The sequence below is a fragment of the Rattus norvegicus genome, chromosome 16 (assembly GCF_036323735.1).
Source record: "Rattus norvegicus strain BN/NHsdMcwi chromosome 16, GRCr8, whole genome shotgun sequence".
Taxonomy (NCBI): domain Eukaryota; kingdom Metazoa; phylum Chordata; class Mammalia; order Rodentia; family Muridae; genus Rattus; species Rattus norvegicus.
Genome location: NC_086034.1, coordinates 2,236,253 through 2,255,263, shown reverse-complemented (window position 1 = coordinate 2,255,263; position 19,011 = coordinate 2,236,253). Strand labels below are relative to the sequence as shown.

General features: G+C 47.2%; 1 protein-coding gene across 3 annotated transcripts in view; it reads right to left on the bottom strand.

Annotated features, from left to right (window-relative positions):
- Il17rd (interleukin 17 receptor D) overlaps nucleotides 1-19,011 on the bottom strand; it is a 254,656-nt gene that overhangs the window by 234,564 nt on the left and 1,081 nt on the right. The gene's annotated exons all lie outside the window — the stretch shown is intronic.

Below are 19,011 nucleotides of genomic sequence, written 5' to 3'. Positions count from 1 at the left end.
AAGGATGGCCACAGACCCATGGCTATGGTATTCAAATGAAAGAAATAGCTTGCTTTTACCTGAAAGAAGACTGGGCGTGTGGTGGAGGGGTGGGACAGCTTCACATTCCCAAAGTACCTCCCCGAGTGGGAGATACAGAAGCTGGAAAGCAGCCCCTGCCTCTGCCTTTTTCAGCCCTCACAGATAGGAAGATGTTCTCGCCCAGAGCCAAAGCTCTCCGCAAAAGTGGCCTGGGTGACAACTATCCTCAGCGCTCCCCACAATGACTAAACGTTTCCTTCCTCTTAGCCTCCTGGCAGGAGAAGCACATGAATGCTCTCTGCTGGAGGACTTGAGGGGCTGGGGCCACAAGCCGTAAGTCACAAAGAGGGGCTTCCAAATCACAGGGTGCTTGGTAAGGGTTCAGGGTCGGCCTTTGATACCAAAGTATTCTGAGGTACAAGCCGCACGCTCTTGTTATCTTGCACCTTTTTTTTCCCCCAGAGAACTAAGAAACTGCTTGGCTATATGCAACGGGTGCAGGTGAAAATACTGCTCAAAATCCTCTAGTTCCTCTCCAGGACAGCCTGTCATCACTCCTGCCTAAGCTCAGAGCTTCCAGAGGGCATGACCCCTGGAGACAAGACTCTTCATCAAACCAGCTCTGTTGGTGCCTTCCAGCTCCAGGCTGTTATCAGATGAGGCTGGCCTTCTGGACACGTTTAAATGGGTGAGCTCTACTAATAGCACTCCTTCCTCCTATGGCCTGGGTCACAGAGCCCTCTTGAATGTGTCCGTCTGACAGTCTATTTATCAGTGTAAGCCTTCACTTCGTCTTATTCAAAAATACTTCCACTTTTCTCTTCTCTCTGTGCCTGGTCCCCTCAGTGTCACCCTTTGGTGTGTCAGAGTCGAGACCTGCTCACTGGGGACTTTAGCCTGGGATGTTTTGTGGAGGAGAGGAGTTATGGCTGCAAGGTTCTTCCAGAAATACTCTTATCCTATGCAGGGACACTCCCAAGGGCCCATGAAAGCAATATAGTGGGCTCCTGCACTTTATAAATAGACATGTGCTTCTGTACTTACGTAAGGACATAACGGGAAAGAAAACAGGGCATAGCTACCTAGGAGAAGAGAGCAAGGAACCGTGGATGACTGAACAGGAGCTCAGCAGAGAATTCTTCTCTCTCCCTTCACCCAAACTGCTATGCTCTGCCCAGGTCACACTGGGGTTCTGAGCAAAGACTCATTGTTTATAGCAGGTAAGGAAGCACTGTGTGTGTGTGTGTGTGTGTGTGTGTGTGTGTGTGTGTGTGTGTGTGTGTGTACACTATCTGAAATTTTTGCTTTTCCAATAAGACAGCTTGGAAGGGGAAAACAAACAAAACCATTACTCAGTTCTGCAATCACCATTGTGGGTCAGCTACTCAGTTTTTATCAACAGCGGCCTTTCTGCTGCCCCTCTGTCACCTCCCACAATACCCCAAATCTCTCCAAAGCCAAACGCTGCTGATGAAAGAGCTGTCAGTACTGGGTGGAATTCAGAGTTTAAGGGGTCGGGAAGGGGTCGGGCAGTGTCCATGACTGACTGGGTCCTAAAAGCTCATGGCCCAGAAAACTCAACTGTTTTCTCCATCATTAACAGTGTCAACATTAAAAAATCCAGACAAAATGGAACAAATCAGTGGCCCAAGCAGAACCCCCCCCACCCCCACCATAATGCTTTAGAATAAAAAAATTTTGTAATTTGCTATTAAGTCGGGAAGACTCAATTTTTTTTTTTTTGTTATTTTTATTTGGGGGTTTTGTTTGTTTGACTGGTTAGGGTCTGTCTGTCCTTCCTTTCTTCCTTCTGTCTTTTCAAACAAGGTCTCTACCTGGCCCGGAATTTGTAATCCTCCAGTCTGCCTTATGAGGACTGAGATACAGCGACGGGCCACCATGCCTAGCTAGTAATGTTATTTTAAAGCTCTTATTGCCCCTCTGGTGGTACAGTCTTCAATCCCAGCACTCAGGAGGCAGAGGCAGGTGAATGAGTTCAAGGCCAGCCTGGTCTGCAGAGGGAGTTCTGTGACAGTCACAATGCACAGAGAAACCCTGCCTTATGAAGGAGGAAAAGGAGAAGAAGGAGGAGAGGGAAGAGAAAGAGGAGGAAGAAGAGGAAGAGGAGGAGGAAGAGGAGGAGGAGGAAAGAAAGAGCTCTTATCTATTCACTTAAGCATCTTCCTGAAAATTCAACCTATCAACATCTCATCCATATTTAACTTTAAACGTACCAGTCACAAGATCACCAAAACACACTCAGAAGGTAATCAACCGCCAGTCCTCTTGGGCAGGCAAGACGGCTCAGCAAGTTAAGGCACTTGTCATGCCTGAGGCCCTAAGCTTGATCCTGGGACCCATAGTGGATATAGAAGGGAACTGGTTCCTTCCTGTAATCTGCTCTTTGGCTTCCACTTTGTGTCTCGTGACTGTACTCATACTCAAGCACGTACACCCTACACATACACAGTAACGATGAGTCAAGTTCAAAAATTATAGAAAAATTGAAGCCTTTTTAAAAAAAAAAATCCCCAGGCATTGAAAAGGAGGTAAAGATCTTCTCCAACATCAAATAAGGTACCATTAGAGAAACAGAATTGTAATGCCGATGGGAGGCTCTGTGCTCAATGCTGACCTCGTTCCCCCAAAAAGGGCAAGTATGTAACGGTGGAAGTTCTTCAGTGTCCCTCTGAGGTAAGCCCACCCAGGGCAGGCCACTCACGCCACACACTGCTAAGCTCGCTACAGAGGGACCCGTGAACCCTGTACTGTTTCCTATCGCTGCAAAGGAACGAACAACAATTAATCAGTAGCCCATCCTCTGCGCCCTTACACGGTTCCGTAGCACAATTATTCATCTTTACAGAGGGGAGCATATACCTGCGGGAGTGTGTCACTCACTTTGCTTCTGCTGTAAGAAAACGCCAAAACACGAAGTGACTTTATAGGAAGTTTATGTTGACTCACAGTTCAGAAAGGTAACAACAGTTCATCGTGGTATCGAGCCAAAGGGATGCACGCTAGTTGGAGCAGGAAGCCAAGAGAGAGCTCACATCCTCAAACCCAAGCATGAAGCAGAGACAGGAATAATATATGATATGGAACGACACAGAATGAGGCTTTTAATCTCAAAACCTGCGCCCAAGCGAGCAGCACCAGCTCCTTCAGCCGGGCTGCACCGTCCAACCTTCCCCAAACAACGCCACAAACTGGTAGACCAAAAGCTTAAATGTCTGGGATTATTGGGCACATTTCTCTATTTGTGGAAGTGGGCTCTGTCCTTCCGCCATATAAATCCCAGGGACCAAGCTCAAGCCATTGAACTTGTTGTCAAGAGCCTTTACCCACTGAGCCATCCCACCAGCCCTCATCCCTACACTTTTTAAGATGAAGAAGGTTGAAAACTGGAGGATGACCTAGACCAAACATGATGCTATCTTTGGGGGAAGAAAAGGCATTATTTCTTCAGCGGGCAGGGCTCCCTTCCCTGCCTGGGAAGGTCCCAAGTCCACCCTAATTCCCAGGCACCTCCTTCTCAGACCTTACCAACCCCAGCTGGCAAGTCCTCCTAGGTTCCTGTTTTGCCCTGAGATGACTCACTGTTGCCCCGTAAGCATCAAATACCCCTGGGTTCAGTGTGCACCCAGCTCCGAGCCAAAGATCTACACTATCCCAATGCCACAGTCTAGTCGGGCAGCATCAACACGGACAACTGCCAGGAGAAAGCAGTGTAATTGCGTGGTTTCTAGCCATGTGTACCTGTTTAATGGTTAACTGTTTTCTTATTTTAATAAGATTCTGATTTTTCAGAAACTGTCTCATATAGTCCACTCTAGGCTCTAACTCCAACTGTGTAACTCAAACTGACATTGCCTCCTGCTCCTCCTAAACCACACACACACACACACACACACACACACACACACACACACACACACACAAAGTGCTGGCATCACAGGTGTGAATCACCTAGAATCTAAGTAAAGCCTCCCAATTCAGGCGCTCAATGGCTACAAGTGAATAGTTTGTGGCTCCCAAAATGGGACAGCACAAGAAAAACTGTGCTCAGTACCATAGTTCTACTAGACATTACTGTGGCACGAAATTCCACAGTTGTCCATGCCTGCCTCTGCAGTTCCAGTAAAATTGTCTCACCGCTGGTACTAGGCACAATCTGCCATCTCAACTGGCAGATCAGGTAGATACCTAAATTTAATCAAGATATTCCAAAAATGTTGTAGTCGGTAAAAATAAGTGTTCTTGAATCAAAAATACACATAAACATTGATTGGCCTTTTCTCCACCCTAAATGCATGTAAGAGATTTCACCATTCCTTGCACCTTACGGTCAAGCTCTCCCTCTATCCCCCCAAAACCCTGGTAATCAATGATCTGACCGCTTGTTTTAAAACCCCACCTCCAGCCAGGTGTAGTGGTGGGCAACTTTACCACTGGGGAGGCAGCACTGGGGAGGCAGAGGCAGGCGGGCCTTTGAGAGTTTGAGGCCAGCCTTGGTCTACAAAATGAGTTCCAGAGCTATTACGCAGAGAAAAAAAAATGCTGCCTCCAATCAATCAATCAATAAATTAGATAGGTAGACAGACAGGCAGACAGACTCGAGATAATTAAAATTCTGATTTCTTGCCTGAGAAATCTTACTTAAGCAGGCATCTGTGGTAAGGCTGGTAATCAACCCTACTCGGGTCCAAGAATTTTCCTCAGGTGATTCTGGTACTCTGCCAGGCTGGGAACCTCTGTGGTAAGTGCCTCATCTAAACTTAATGATCTGCAAAGTGCCCGCTGGTCTCTCTCTTCTCCCCACCAGGTACTTTGCTGCGTGTGGCACAAGTCCCACTTCATTTGGATGCTTGGAGGACAGGGCAAGTGCATCTGGTTGGGGGTGTGGATGGGGGCAGCGTCTGGAGGGGGCGGGGGAAGACCTCTCCAAGTCACACCTCTTCGGTCCCATCTTAATCCCTTCCTGACTCTTGCAAAGGAATTCTCATCTGGAAAACAAGGAAGCTTATTACAAACAATCACCTAGCTGCCTCTGGCTGAGAGTGAGAATGGCAGAAGGTGACATGTTCAAAGGCATAGGACAGCCTGAGGAAGGTGGCTTAAATACAACATCCCACGGGCTTCATCTGCAGAGAATTCTCCTCACCCCTGCTGTTCACTTGTTAGATGTGGACACCTCAGACTACAATGAAACTTCAGACTTCCTTTAAAACAGCAAGAATGGAAACATCGTTTCCTCCTAACTTCATGATCCCAAGGGCAAGGTACCAATTTCCATCTTAAAGGGGGAATTCAGAAGAGCTGGCACCTCTGCTCAGAGTGAGGAATGGCCTACAACCCTAGCACTCTGAAGGAGGGCGGAGGCAGTGGGTCGCCACAAAGTCCAACCCAGCTTCATCTGTGACCTACATTTCTAGGTCAGCCAGGTCTTCATAGGGTGACTACCTCAAAAGGGGAAGGAAGAAGGGAGGAAGAAAGAAGGCAGGTTCTGGCCAGGTAGAAGCAATCGCACAAAGTCCCTAGTACAGCAGAGCTTCTCTCTGTGGATTTGTTCCTGCTCCACTCAGGATTCCTGGAAAACGCTAAAATCTTAAGATGATCAAAGTGAAGACATCGGTGGATAGGGGGGAAAAATGCTATCATTCAATACCCCCGTGTTTATTTAGCCCCACCAAGCCGAAGAGGGAAGACTGCAAGAGGAGAATGCCTGCTTAATCAGCTAAAAATGCATTCATTACCACGCTATTCACCGTGGCTTTCCTGAAATCAGACACTTTTGCCCCTAGACCATAAGATTGAAGCGATTTGAAATCAAAATATTTCCTGTCCAGTGCCTGCCAGTTTCTAGCCCCAGAGTGATATAACAGATGACATCCAGTACAATAAATGCTTTTATTAACCATAAATTTGAGACTGCTTTAGGGATTTGAAGTGTTGGGTTTCATGCTGAAAAAATGTAATGTTATCCACAGACCATCCGTGAGCAACAAAAACAGAGGCGCAGGTTAGGCTGCTTTGATCAAATTATAGCATGAAAAAGAAAAAGTCTTTTGCATGTAAAATAGTAGTTGCGTTCAGAGTCTATCTTCAAGAAGCACCCCGAGAGGTTAATCCCATGTCTGGGAGAGTCTGGGGGAGCGAATCATCCCAAGTGCAGGCTTATGAAGCCACCGGGCTCTGAGAAGCTGAAAGTAAGCTGAAAAGCCCTGAACAGCTCCAACATTCGTATGCTGCTGCTCCCTGCTAGATAACTCTCCTTCGTGTTGGGACTCTGGGCTGCATAAAGGGCCTGCCACCCACTCAGGGTCACCACCACCAGGCTGCCACAACCAGAAGAAGTCTCTCCAGAAACCCCTCCCAGTCACTCCCAATGGAAACCCACTGATCTGAGTCAAACTCTTGTCTTATAGCAAATGTTGCCTTTCTTCATCTAGAGAAAAAGGTGGAACCTTGGGCAGTTCCATGGCCTCAGCTCTCTGACCTCAACGCCTCCCTCGACACAGAAACAGTTAATTCTGAAATCAAAAGCACCCTGCACTCTGGACCTACCAAACCAAACCTGAGGTGGTGTAACCATGGAAACAGGAAGTCTCTCCTGGGACCAGAACTAACTAGGCCCGGCAAAAGCAAGCTAAGCTGCTACCCCTCCTGAGTGCCCCTCACAAGGCCTTTGTGTTGGCATACATTCCAGCATAGGGGTCCCGGGTGGCCCTCAGGACGGGGCTTATCCACAGTACCATCCTTGTCAGCGTCCAAATAGCTGCTGCTTTCTGGCCTCTCACTGTCAGGCCACTGAGAAGCCTGCAGAATTGGTGCCAGAAAAGAAAAGTGAAAAGCAGAGTTGAACCTCTGAGATCCATTCTCCGGATACTGAATGTCCCACTATTCCGTCTCCGCATGACATTTCACGGCCAGCAGGGGAGGAGGCCCAGGCCTGTGAGCTGAACAAACGCCAGGCACACAGGCCTCCCTGCGCCCTCACAGTCCCCCTGGACTTATGAATAAAAGATGGGGGTTTTGTCTGTCGTTTCCCTGGTACCCTGTAAGAATAACAACTTGTCGCCTTTTGACGTTTTAACTCACTTTGAAAAATTACCAATATTAACTTTACGGGTCTTGGCCCTTAAGTCGGTGAGGAACAAACACCAGCAAGAAAAGCCATGTAATTAGGTAGGAGACAGTAATACAAGTTACACCGAAGAAACTGTGTGGAGGAGACTCTGATAACTCAGGCAGAAGCGATCACAGCAATCAAAAGGGCTGGAAACTGACTCCTAGGATGTGTTTTGAGTGAACTGGGCTTGCTGGAAACAGAGTTCAGTGTTTTCTTAGCACAAAGAAATGGCTGAATTTTGGTGTGGAGGAGCACTCAGCCATGAACTTGCTGGAGCCAAACAGAGGGATTCAACAGTTGTTGTTCCCAGTCACCAAAGGCAACTTCTACAACCGTCTGCAACAGGCCCCGGTGACTGGCAGAAACTTAGTGCTGCTACTTTCCAGAGAACACAGGAAAGGGTTTGTTACAGGAGAACCCAGGACACCCTCCACGTCCTTTAGACCTTCAATTAAGTGAGAAAAGCCCTAATGGAAAACATTACATATTAAAAACAGACAATGTAATCCCTGCTGGAAAGACCTCTAACTGTAACAATTCTTACTTACAAACAAATTTTGGTTTATGCCTGAGAAGCTCCCATATTTCTACAATGGAAGGCTGGAAAGACAGCTCAGGGACTTGATCATGAGAACAGGAGGAACCTTTTTACACTAAAGGCGATAAAAACAGTCTAAGCCAAGGAACCACCGAGGCCCAGCTATATGAGCACCCCTTTCCTACTCTGCCCACCTTTCCAGAGTTGGTTTCAGAGTACTTAAGAGAGGAGAAAGAACACAACAGAGCCCCCACCCCCCACCCCCCTGCATACAGACGGCTGGCTGCAAATGCCTACAGATTTAGCATCAAAATACTAATATTGAAAAGAAAAATATGGGCTGGAGAGATGGCTCAGCAGTTAAGAGCACTGACTGCTCTTCCAGAGGTCCTAAGTTCAAATCCCAGCAATACATGGTGGCTCACAACCATCTGTAATGAGATCCAATGCCCTATTCTGGTGTGTCTGAAGACAGCAACAGTGTACTCATATAATAAGTAAATCTTTAAAATGAAAACAAGGAAAATTTAACTAAAGGTGGAGGCGTACATCTTTTTTTTTTTAAAGATTCATTTATTTATTATATATAAGTACACTGTAGCTGTCTTCTGATACACCAGAGCTGTCTTCTGATACACCAGAAGAGGGCATTGGATCTCTTTACAGATGGTTGTGAGCCACCATGTGGTTGCTGGGAATTGAACTCATGACCTCTGGAAGAGCAGTCGGGTGCTCTTAACCACTAAACCAACCCTCCAGCCCCCGAGGCGTACATTTTTAATCCCAACACTCGGAAGGCAGAAGCAGGTGGATCTCTAAGTTTGAGGCCAGACTGGTCTACAGTGAGTTCCAGGACAGACAGCCAGGACTACACAAAAAACTGTCTTGAAAAACGAACAAGCAATAAAAAAGAAAGATTTAGGTGGGCAATTATATCTTATCAATTGGATCAGAAAGAAAGAAAGAAAGAAATTAATTTATGTGGACAACACCAAACAGATACGTGACTTGTATGGGTTTTTTTTTTTTTTTTTTTTTTTTTGGTTCTTTTTTTCAGAGCTGGGGACCGAACCCAGGGCCTTGCGCTTCCTAGGTAAGCGCTCTACCACTGAGCTAAATCCCTAGCCCCGTGACTTGTATGTTTTTAAATAAAAACACAAACTGCTTTATCATTCACTTAGCTGGGGGTGGTATGTCCATAACACACTTAAGATAGTGTTTCTGCTTTTGTCTTTTGCATTGTTTTTTTTTTCCAGATTTCTCTGTGTGGTTCAGGCTGGCCTTGAACTTTCTGTCCTCCTGCCTAGGGCTCTCTACTTCTAGGATTGCAAGTGTCTGGCACTGTACCTGTCAGCTTTTAAAAGTCATAGGTCACTTGCAAAACCTCTCCAGCAATTTATCTCTCCCTTATCAGAATTCCTAATTTTAAAAATGTTTTAGAGCTCTTTAACATCCCCCTCCCCACCTTCTCCCCAAACTCCCCTCTGGCGTCATCCATCCTAACCTTTTTTAAGTAGGATAAAAGCCAAGGATTACACCAGACCTGGCCAACTTGAAAAACTATGCACTTAAAAACCACCGCACTAAGAGAAAGAAGACAGCTCAGGGGACAGACGGACAGGAAATGCGCTCAAGTGAAAAGCTGTGGCGAGTGGAATTCCTGTCTCTCAATGACTTCAAAACCCAAGAAGTGAACAATGAGAAGCTGAGCATCATTCATTAGGGCAGCAAGGAGGGGTCTGGGTAGTGAGCCCCACAGAGCAGTGCGTACTGGGAACCCACAGCCACGAAGCAGTCTTTAGCCAGCACTGCCAGATGTTCCGTTCTTTTTCCTTACTTAATTTCGGTAAAACTCCATGACCTCTTTCTCAAATTAAAAGGCAATGCCTTTTTTTCTTTCTCTCTTTTTCTTTTTTCTTTTTTTCCCAAACCACAGGAGCTATCTTTAGCGAAGCCTTCTAAGGACTTCATTAATTCATAGCCAGCCAACCAGGACTTTTCCCACAGTCTCCCACAAAAAAGCCCGGGAAGTCACTGATTGCTTGGCTGGATCTGAATATGAGCAGAGGTAAAATCAGAAATATCTAGTTCCTCCCACAGGGAAGTGAGGCATGAAAATCAAAGCTCACAAAAACTCATTACCACAGCTGGCCAGCAAATCCCTCCCCGGCCAGGCCCAAAAGGCAAGGAGCACCTCTGATGTTTGCGGGCCATCACGTGACCTCAGAAAAATGAGCCACATTCACAGAAGGGGGGGCTATCGTGACAAAATGAGGTCTGTGCCTCTTTTATAAAGAATGTTTTTCAGAAGGAATGAGAGCCACTACTAAGATACAAAAAAAACCAGACTGCTTAAATGGTGATCAGCAGTAATGTTTTCTATTTTTCTCTCCTTGGTGCAGGGAATGAGGAACTTCTTTTCTTTTCTTTCCACACTACTTTTCTTGAAAACATCAAGCACAGCAAGATGTGGCTCTCCTGTAACAGCACCCTACTCGTGTCCTGGCTTGGTGGTGTGCACCTGTACTATATCGGTGTTCGGGAAGCTGGAGGCTTGAACTTTGAGACATCCTAGGCTACTTAGTGAGTTACAGGCTAGCCTAGGCTGTGAACATGGCCTGGCTGCACTCACATTAATCTGGAGGGTGGAGACAGGGTTGTTTTGACTTTATCAAATGCAGGCTTTGTGAGCACAGGTAAAACCCACATCCAGAGAAGCTGCATGGAGAAAGATGGGGCCTCCTCTAAAGCTGGGGAGACCAGGCAGAACAAGACGCCAGAGGTTGTTTCCAAGGTGGCCAAGCAAGTAGGGCCTCAGCAACGCTCTTGTCATTAAACTGCCTTGCAGGGGTCACCACAGCCTGAGGAGCGGAGGGGCTGGACCTGTCTCTCTGAGATCAGCAGCATGGTACAGAGCGAGGCTCTGTGCTGTGGGCTCAGGAACCATCCCAGCCACGAGACCATGTTCCTCTCTACGGGGACAGATTCTGGCATTACGGTACAACTTAACACTTGGGCTTTTTTAGGCTCTTTAGGCAGAGAAGTCTCCACCTTAAAAACAAAAACAAGCAAACCAGGAGGGGAGGAGGAGGAGGAGGAAGAGGAGGATGAGGAGGAGGAGGAGGAAGAGGAGGAGGAGGAAGAGGAGGAGGAGGAAGAGGAGGAGGAGGAGGAGGAGGAGGACGACGACGACGACGACGACGACCACGACGACCACGACCACGACCACGACCACGACCACGACCACGACCACGACCACGACCACGACCACTCTCTCTCCTCCAAATACATCTTTTAGAGTTTAGGATACTGAGCAGTTACAATAAATTCTAACAAGGAGAATCTCAGTGCCCCACCCACAGCAAATGTGTACATCCCAGAAGGAGGCCAAAGCCGGCACCCAGCAGGGAACGCAGGCTGGCTGCTCCTACATTTGGCCTTCATTGTACTGCAAAGATGAGGTTGGGGGAGCAGAAACCATAAATCACCTGGATGGAATAAAATCCCAGGGGCGAAGATTTTAAACCATATGGCCCACCTTAAGAAAATGCACCTTTGGGGCTGGGGATTTAGCTCAGTGCCTAGGAAGCGCAAGGCCCTGGGTTCGGTCCCCAGCTCCAAAAAAAAGAACCAAAAAAAAAAAGAAAATGCACCTTTTCACTCAAAGAAACCCACCCCTTCCCTTCGACCCTCCCACCCCTGAATAGAGCAGTCTAGCCCAGAGGAGAAATCTAGATCCACAGCCAGAGATCTGAAAAGGGTTACTATTGAGCACAGAGGAAAATCTACAAAATGGACAAAACAGAACCCTTGGAAAGACTCTTTTTAGGTTTTGAGAATATAAAGTGTGTGTGCATGTGTGTGTGTGTGTGTGTGTGTGTGTGTGTGTGTGTGTGCGCGTGTGTGTGTGTGCGCGCGTGCGTGCGCTCGTGCATGCACGCGCTCAGGAGCAAAACCCCTACCACTGAACCACCCTACCCTCTGCCATTTCTTTTCAGCTGAGGGTGGGTGGGAGTTGTAACGCAGAGCCTCATGCTGATGTCTCTTAGACCTTCAGATTTAGGACAGTGTAAGGTCCAACCTGGTTCTACTGTATTAAGCTTCCAGCAATAATCACCACTCTCCCTGTAAAGCCGTGCCTGACTGTGACATTTAGCATTGGGCTCACTCTAAGGGAAATGCTCTGTGAACATGCTCTGTTGAGGCAGTTCTCATTTACACAACTATGTCAGAAAACATATAGGCCGACCTCCGTTTCAGAAGAGTTTTGTGTGCATTCACATCCCATCTTCTCTTTTGTCAGCTGCTCCATGATTTGTTAAGGACAGATGGGATTTATTAAGTCCCCCCCTTTTAAATGTGGTAGCCTTAATTAGCTATATCCACCTTCCCCCAACATTTCCAAACAAGGAACCAAAGGAAAGGGAAGCCCTTTTTAAATGGATACTTTGAACAATGGAGGGATAAATGTTTAAACAGTAGTCTCTGCCAGAGTGACTAGCTATTTGTCAGACCCTTCCACAAAAGCAGGATCCAGCCAAAGTTTTGACCCTCACTCTTGACTAAGATTTTTAAGTTGTTCCATTTTTAGTTTTCTGACTTGTGCTATTAATTAAACCTTCTTCAAGATAATGCTTGAAGAAGAACTAGAGTGTCTCCCTGGGGATGTTCAAGGTATCATTCAAACTGCAAAGTTCTCCTGTGGATTTCTGTACACGGGAGACCCAAGTACACACAGTGCGGAGTGACCAGCACAGTGGTGGTATCTATGACTAGGCACTGTGCCCTTCTTAAGCACAATTAAGAAAATCTGCGGTGGGCTGGGGAGATAGCTCGATGGTTAAGAGCATTGGCTGCTTTTCTAGACCTGGGTTTAAATCCCCAGCACCCACATGGCAGCTCACAACTGTAACTCCAGAGGATCAGACACACATGTAGCCAAACACCGATGCACATACAATAAAAATAAAGAAATCATTAAAAAAAAAAAAAACAAACGTCTGTTGATTGACCTGTGTTAACTAAGCATCCGGAGATAAAACATGCTCCAATTTTAATTTCTAATTTTGGGTTTCCCTCATTTAAAGAGGACTTTAAGGATGAATTATGTCTACTGGCTAAATTGTGAGAAGGACAAGGAACTACCTAGATTCCTAGACTTGCCCTAGCCATAGCCGACAGCTTCAGTTGGATCCATCCAGGGCTTGTGTCTTTTCAATCAGCTGGTGGCCCCTGGCGGGTTTAGAGTAGCAGAGGGGAAGTGGCCTGTGGTTAAACAGAGGAAATGCCAAGGCATTTTAACAGAGCAAATAGTCTCTTCACTTCCCACCAGGAGGAGCTTCAAAGGCCTGGGCCCAGAGGAGACAATGTGCTGGAGGGCCATCAGTCACCTAATCCCGTGTCAGGACCATTCAGAGCTTCCTGCCAGCCAAAGGTAAACACTGCCCTAAAGGACAATGAACGCCTCCCACTGCCTGGGCAAGTCTGGCCCCCCCTTGGAAGCAGAGATAGCCCCAGACTTGCTGAAAGCCTTGACATTCCACATCTGGGGAAGTGCAGATGCTGGAGAAGCAGGAGAGAAATCTGTCCAGAGTATATACAGTCCAGTGAGCTGCCCTGTGTACCTGAGCTACCCCTCCACCCCCCATCACCCCTCCCGCCCCCACCAATACTCTTACAAATGGCAGGCGGGGGCCCCAGCTTCCAAAAGCCTAAAAAGCCATCCATCACCGGCAAGCACAAGAGGCCGTCGGAATGAAAGAGGACAATAAAATTGTTGATAGAGTGGCCCCAGCAGCAGCAGACATCTGCTGGGCATGGGGGCACTGGGGGGGGGGGGGGGGAAACGATGATGGGGGGAGGGGGTGAGCTGGGACACAGTGAGTAAAAAGTTCAGGGACAGTTGAGGGAATGGGGGCTTGAAACCAAAAAATAAAAAACAAAAACAAAAACAAAAAAAACCACACAAAACAAAACAAAAAAACACCCAACACATTTTAAGCCAAATGAAGCATGACAAATACTCAGCTTAAAATAAAGCCAGAAGAGAGCATGAGCCGCTCTTTCCTTTGTGGGGAGGCTGTCTGTCAGGTCGGAACTGCCGAGACAGATTTGGATCCTGCTCTACTCCCTCCTCAGACAGTTTTCCAGACAAGCCCAGCTGTTTGGAGAGGAACCCAGTAGAAGTGTCATGTGGCTCTTCTCTCCCAGGCCTCCTCTGTCTCTAGCCTTAGACCAGAGGACCCCACCAAAGCCAGGATGCCCTGCCTAGCTAGCTCCCCAGAAACACAACCCCAGACTCTCCAAACGGCCTCACTACTGGTAGTGTTCTGACAAAGTCGATGCGTGTCTAAATCCAGTGAGATAATCTAAAGCCAATGTGACTAGTTTTAAATATTTACGAAAGTATTTTCCGTTCTTCTAACTTCAGAGACCGTGTCACTACAGGGACGTGTCTGGTCACTCAGACAGCACCAGAATCATCTTACCCTAGGGCCTTGTGCCAATGCTCTACCACACTCTCATTCAGGGCCCATTAACCTTGAACCCTCATTCCAACACGTTCCTAAGGCAATGCTGATACCAGAAGCTTCTGCAGACGTCTTTGGGAAACCACCTTTGGAAAGAAGCAATGTTCCAAGCAGTACTCGATGGCTGAATCGCTGGGTTGGTCATTAACAACACGGTGCAGGTACTTCAGGAGCTAAAGCTGGATGGATGAGTGATGGAAAGATCCGAAGAAACAAAAGCCAGGCAGGCTCCTAATCAACTAGCAAACAGGCTGGCAGAAGGCACTGCACGTATCATCAAAATGGCTCTGAGAGAAATACGCCAACCCAAAACAAAAATAATTTTTAACTAAGAATTCTGTAAGGGACACCAGAGCATCTACGACATGGTCCACCAGAGAACAAGCAGACCTGATACGGGGTTTAGGAGTCATGAGCTGCAAGTGAATGAAAACGCATCCAATTCAGAATCAAATAAAGATGCCCGGGCTCTCAGCCAGGGAGAATTCTTGGATTGGACTTTTATCAGGGACCTAAATTTTAACCAGCTGGAACCCTCACCCCCCCCACCCCACCCCACCCCCGCCAATACCACTCTATTCCTTTCTACCTTTGGAGATGAAGGATTTGCCTTAAATGGGAAACTCGTACTTCACCGTAAAGACAATGCCAGCATAGTTTCCGAATTGCTGAAGACACTCCTGGGGGAAGATGTTTAGAAATGGGAGTTCAGACACAAAAGGCCAAGAAATAGACCCCATCCAGGGTAGGAGACAAGAAATGGCTCACAGAAAAAGCTACTAAACAGAAATCCGTGAGAATGGAATTTTAGGTTCCTGGTTTGTTTGTTTGCTTACTTGCCTACTTGCTTTTTAAGATAGGATGTCATTATGTAATAATTCATGTTAGCCCAGAACTCACAATATAACCTCCAAGCTGGCCTTGAACTCTCAACCTCCTGGCTCTGCCCTACAAGTGTTTAGGACCAGCATGCCTGGCTTTGTAATTCCTTCTTAGCAAGACAGTGGGGGAAGTTCGGGAAGCTCTCCACAAGGGACTGACATATTAAGTAAGGCACACACAAAGTTATCCATCACAGATAGAACAAACTGGCCATCAAAAAGTAAGAGTTGGGGGTTGGGGATTTAGCTCAGTGGTAGAGCGCTTGCCTAGGAAGCGCAAGGCCTTGGGTTCGGTCCCCAGCTCGGAAAAAAGAAAAAAGTAAGAGTTGGGGCTAGAGAGGATCCAATGGATACAAGATCTGGTGTTGAGGTTTGCACTGGAGTATTCTGATGCTAATTCCACTGCCCCAAGGACAGCTGCCTAGTCAGGTACTCAGGACTCAGGTGACTCCACCAGAACCTTCTTCCCCTTGAATTTGTAAAGTACTGGTGAGGGCCAGGTACAGGATTGAAGGAGGCCTGTCATTGGAGGAGACGGAAGGATGGGTAGGAGAGAAGTTTGAAGGAAGAGGAGGAGACTGGAACGGAAAGGAGGAGAGAGGAGAGAAGAGGGCAAGAAGCCATGGCAGGTGACATTAAGATTCTGCTCTGTGTATTTACAGGTTCTTATTAATGTTCTTAAGGGATGGATGGTACTGGGCTTTGTATGTTTAAGTGGGCAATTATATCTTATCAATTAGGCCTAAGGTTATTGTGTTGTGTGTTCTTTCATGTGTAGATTTAAGTGTAATGGAGTGTGGGGCGGCTAGTCTGGGCCGCCAGGGGGGGTTGGGATGTGTGTTTCTGGCATTGGGAACTAGATAGGTAGAGAGATTGCTGCCAGGCTCAGAGAGAGGCCTTTGGCAGTGTGACAGGGAATGGAGCAGAGCAGGTGAGACGCTTTGCTGAGTGAGAATTAAGTTATTCAGTAGATATCTTGGGGCACCTCAGTGCTGAACCTAACAAGGTAAAAGGCAACTATACTTTTTTTTTTTTTCTATTTTTACAACAACAATCCGAGCAGACAAGAAGACCTGAGCTCCAATCCCTACCACACCTCAGTAAAAGTCATACATGGCTGCCCATGCTCGTGTGGCTATGCCTACAATACCGTGAGTAATTGTGGGAGGTAGAGACAGGAGGATCACGGGCACTTGCTGACTGCTGGCCTAGACCCAGGTTCAGGGGAATAAAACAAAGTAGTAGAACGGTCACCTGACATCCCCTGGCTTCAGCATAAGTGCACACCTGCACAGCCTAATCCAGTAAATCGATGACATAAAACACACACTTTGAAAAAAAAAAAAAATCGAGGAAACTAGGAAAGAGTTGAGCGAGTGTCAATGTGTGGGCCAGCCCCTCTGGAAGCTTTATAAATTGCGACTCCTTTGAAATACCAGTATTTATCATTCAAAGCACAACTTTACCTGGCCAAGACTTTGAGACATTTTTTTCCCCTTCAAATAGTTGAGGGAGTGTGCCCACAGCTCATTTCTAAAACACCGAGCTGTGTCCGAGATGGTATTAGTTCCTTAGTTACCCCACGAGTAATAAGGAGTTTGTGAAACCTGGCCACTTAAACTAGGCCGGCTCACAGCCCTTCGAGCAGCTCTCCTGGGAAAATCAGTCCTCCAGTGGCCTGGGTTTCTGACCCAAATGTCCCTGCGATTAAGGGAGCGTTCATTCATTTGTTCTCCAGCATCCTGGCCCGGCCCCTCCTTTGGGCTTTAAGGTTCAAGGTTCTAAGAGAAACTCAGACCCCAGGATACCCACTTCTGGTCATATCGCATATAACTTACCCTCACTCTTGCTCGTTTAAGGGCTACGGATGTACATATCCTTGGTTGGCCTTGAATGCACAGACCAGCCTACCTGTACCTCTGACTGCTGGTACTAAAGGCTACAAGCCACTCACACCCACCTTTATTCCTTACCCTTCTTACCCTCTACACAGTGGAGGAGACTTCAGACCCTGAAGGACGCTACTGATGGGCTACAATTCTAATGCTCCCTCCCCAATTTTTCTTTGTTTGCTTCCTTTTCTTTTTCCTTTTCTTTCATTTTTTTTTTCTTTTCTTTTTTAAACTCATAGCTATCCTCCTGCCTCTCAGCCTTTGGCCCTTATTTTTATATATTTATACGAACCCAACATCCACAGGCTGAGTACCAGACCTGATTAGAGAGGCAGATTATGACTCAAATATCCAAGATTCCAAACACTGGTACCTACTAGAACCCCAAGACATAGCAACCTCTGGGGGACATCTTAATTATTGAGGTGGGGACTTGGAGGGCTTCCTGCAAGAAGCCATGCTGGAGCTAAGACACTAGAGAGATAAAAAGCACAAAGATGGTATTTTCCCAAGATTTAAAGGTAGCTGTAGCCAGGAGCACTGCTCTCAGGGGCTACAGCCTGTGCTAAGGCCTACTGCAGATAAGGCACAGAACTCAGAAACCCAGTGCTGAGAGCTCCCAGTGCTGCTGTCCACCCTTGAGACTGAGCCCAGAGCTCAGGCACAACACACACATGTTCTACCGCTGAGCTATATCACCCCAACACTCATTTTATGTTCTTTTAAGACAGTCTCTCTACGTTAAGTTGCCCAGGCTAGCCCTGACACTCATTATTTAGTCTAGGCAGGCCCAAAACTGTTGCTCCTGCTGCCTCAGCCACCTGAGTAGCTGGCATTACAGCACTAGGCTCTGCTCTCTTCATGCTTCAAATCAATTAATAGAGGGTTTTGCAGAAAGATCGCAGAGTCTACTTGTCCTCAACCAAGATCTATTGGGCTCCAGGCTTTGTGGCCACCGAGGAAACAAAACACACAGAACTGGCAAACACCAGAATAAGGAGTCTGAGCCTGAATAAAAAGCACGGGGCGTGGCATTCTGGGAGGGCTTCCCGGAAGAGGCAGCCCATGAGCTGACTGTAAAGCCAAGCAGAAGAGAACGTGAAGCATGCCCTGACGGTGTGAAAGGACTCAGAAGCTGGGCAACAGGGACGGAGGAAGGGACAGAAAAGATGGCTGTGCACGGAGGTGGGTAAGCTGGACCTACTCTCACAGGTACCAAGCAGGCAATTACGGAAGGAGCTGAGCCGTGGGAAAGCGCCTGGAATCCGGGAGAAGGCCCAGAATCTCCCAGGCTCACCCAGGAAGGGGATGATGATCCAAGGAAAGGACTGTAGGAAGGCACAGGGCAGGAGTTGTTGAGATCACTCCCAAGAGGACCAAATGTTAGTAACCCTGATGGGCCACATTGGGGGGGGGGGGGGGGTCATCATGCCAGGGATACATTCCTAACAAACACAAAACAACCGTTCTCGCTTCTTCAGAGACCGCTACAGACCCAATGTTAAAACTTTACAAGTGGCATGTATTCTAGGCTACTCCAGGAAGGCAGCAACAGCCAAAACCAATCCGGATCTGAAATCTTCTAAAAAAAAATCGATAGGTCAACTTGGAGATCACCGTAAAGATATCTGGAATCTATTAAAACCAACAGTGATGTCTGTCTGACTGCAATGGAACACAGGAAGAAATGGCGAGGCTTTACTTAAACGGGAAGAGATATAACAGCGTTCATGAAGTGTAGAAGAATCACAGTGCCTGGCTCGTACCTGTTTTTCTGAACTGTGATTCCCCTCTAAAAGTGAAGCAAGTGTTCATAAGAGGTGTCACGCCCTGAGCCTTGTCTGTACTGAGGCTGTACAGACTTTTCCATGGAAAAATATAAGTCAACATTGGTCTAAGCAAACAGCCCCGAAGTATCCCATGTATCCCTGTGCCCTGGGGAAATCAGTAACAACATGCCACCCCCCCCAACCCCCTTTCCTTCTTTCTAGGCGAGGAAACAAGCTCCCAGCTGTCT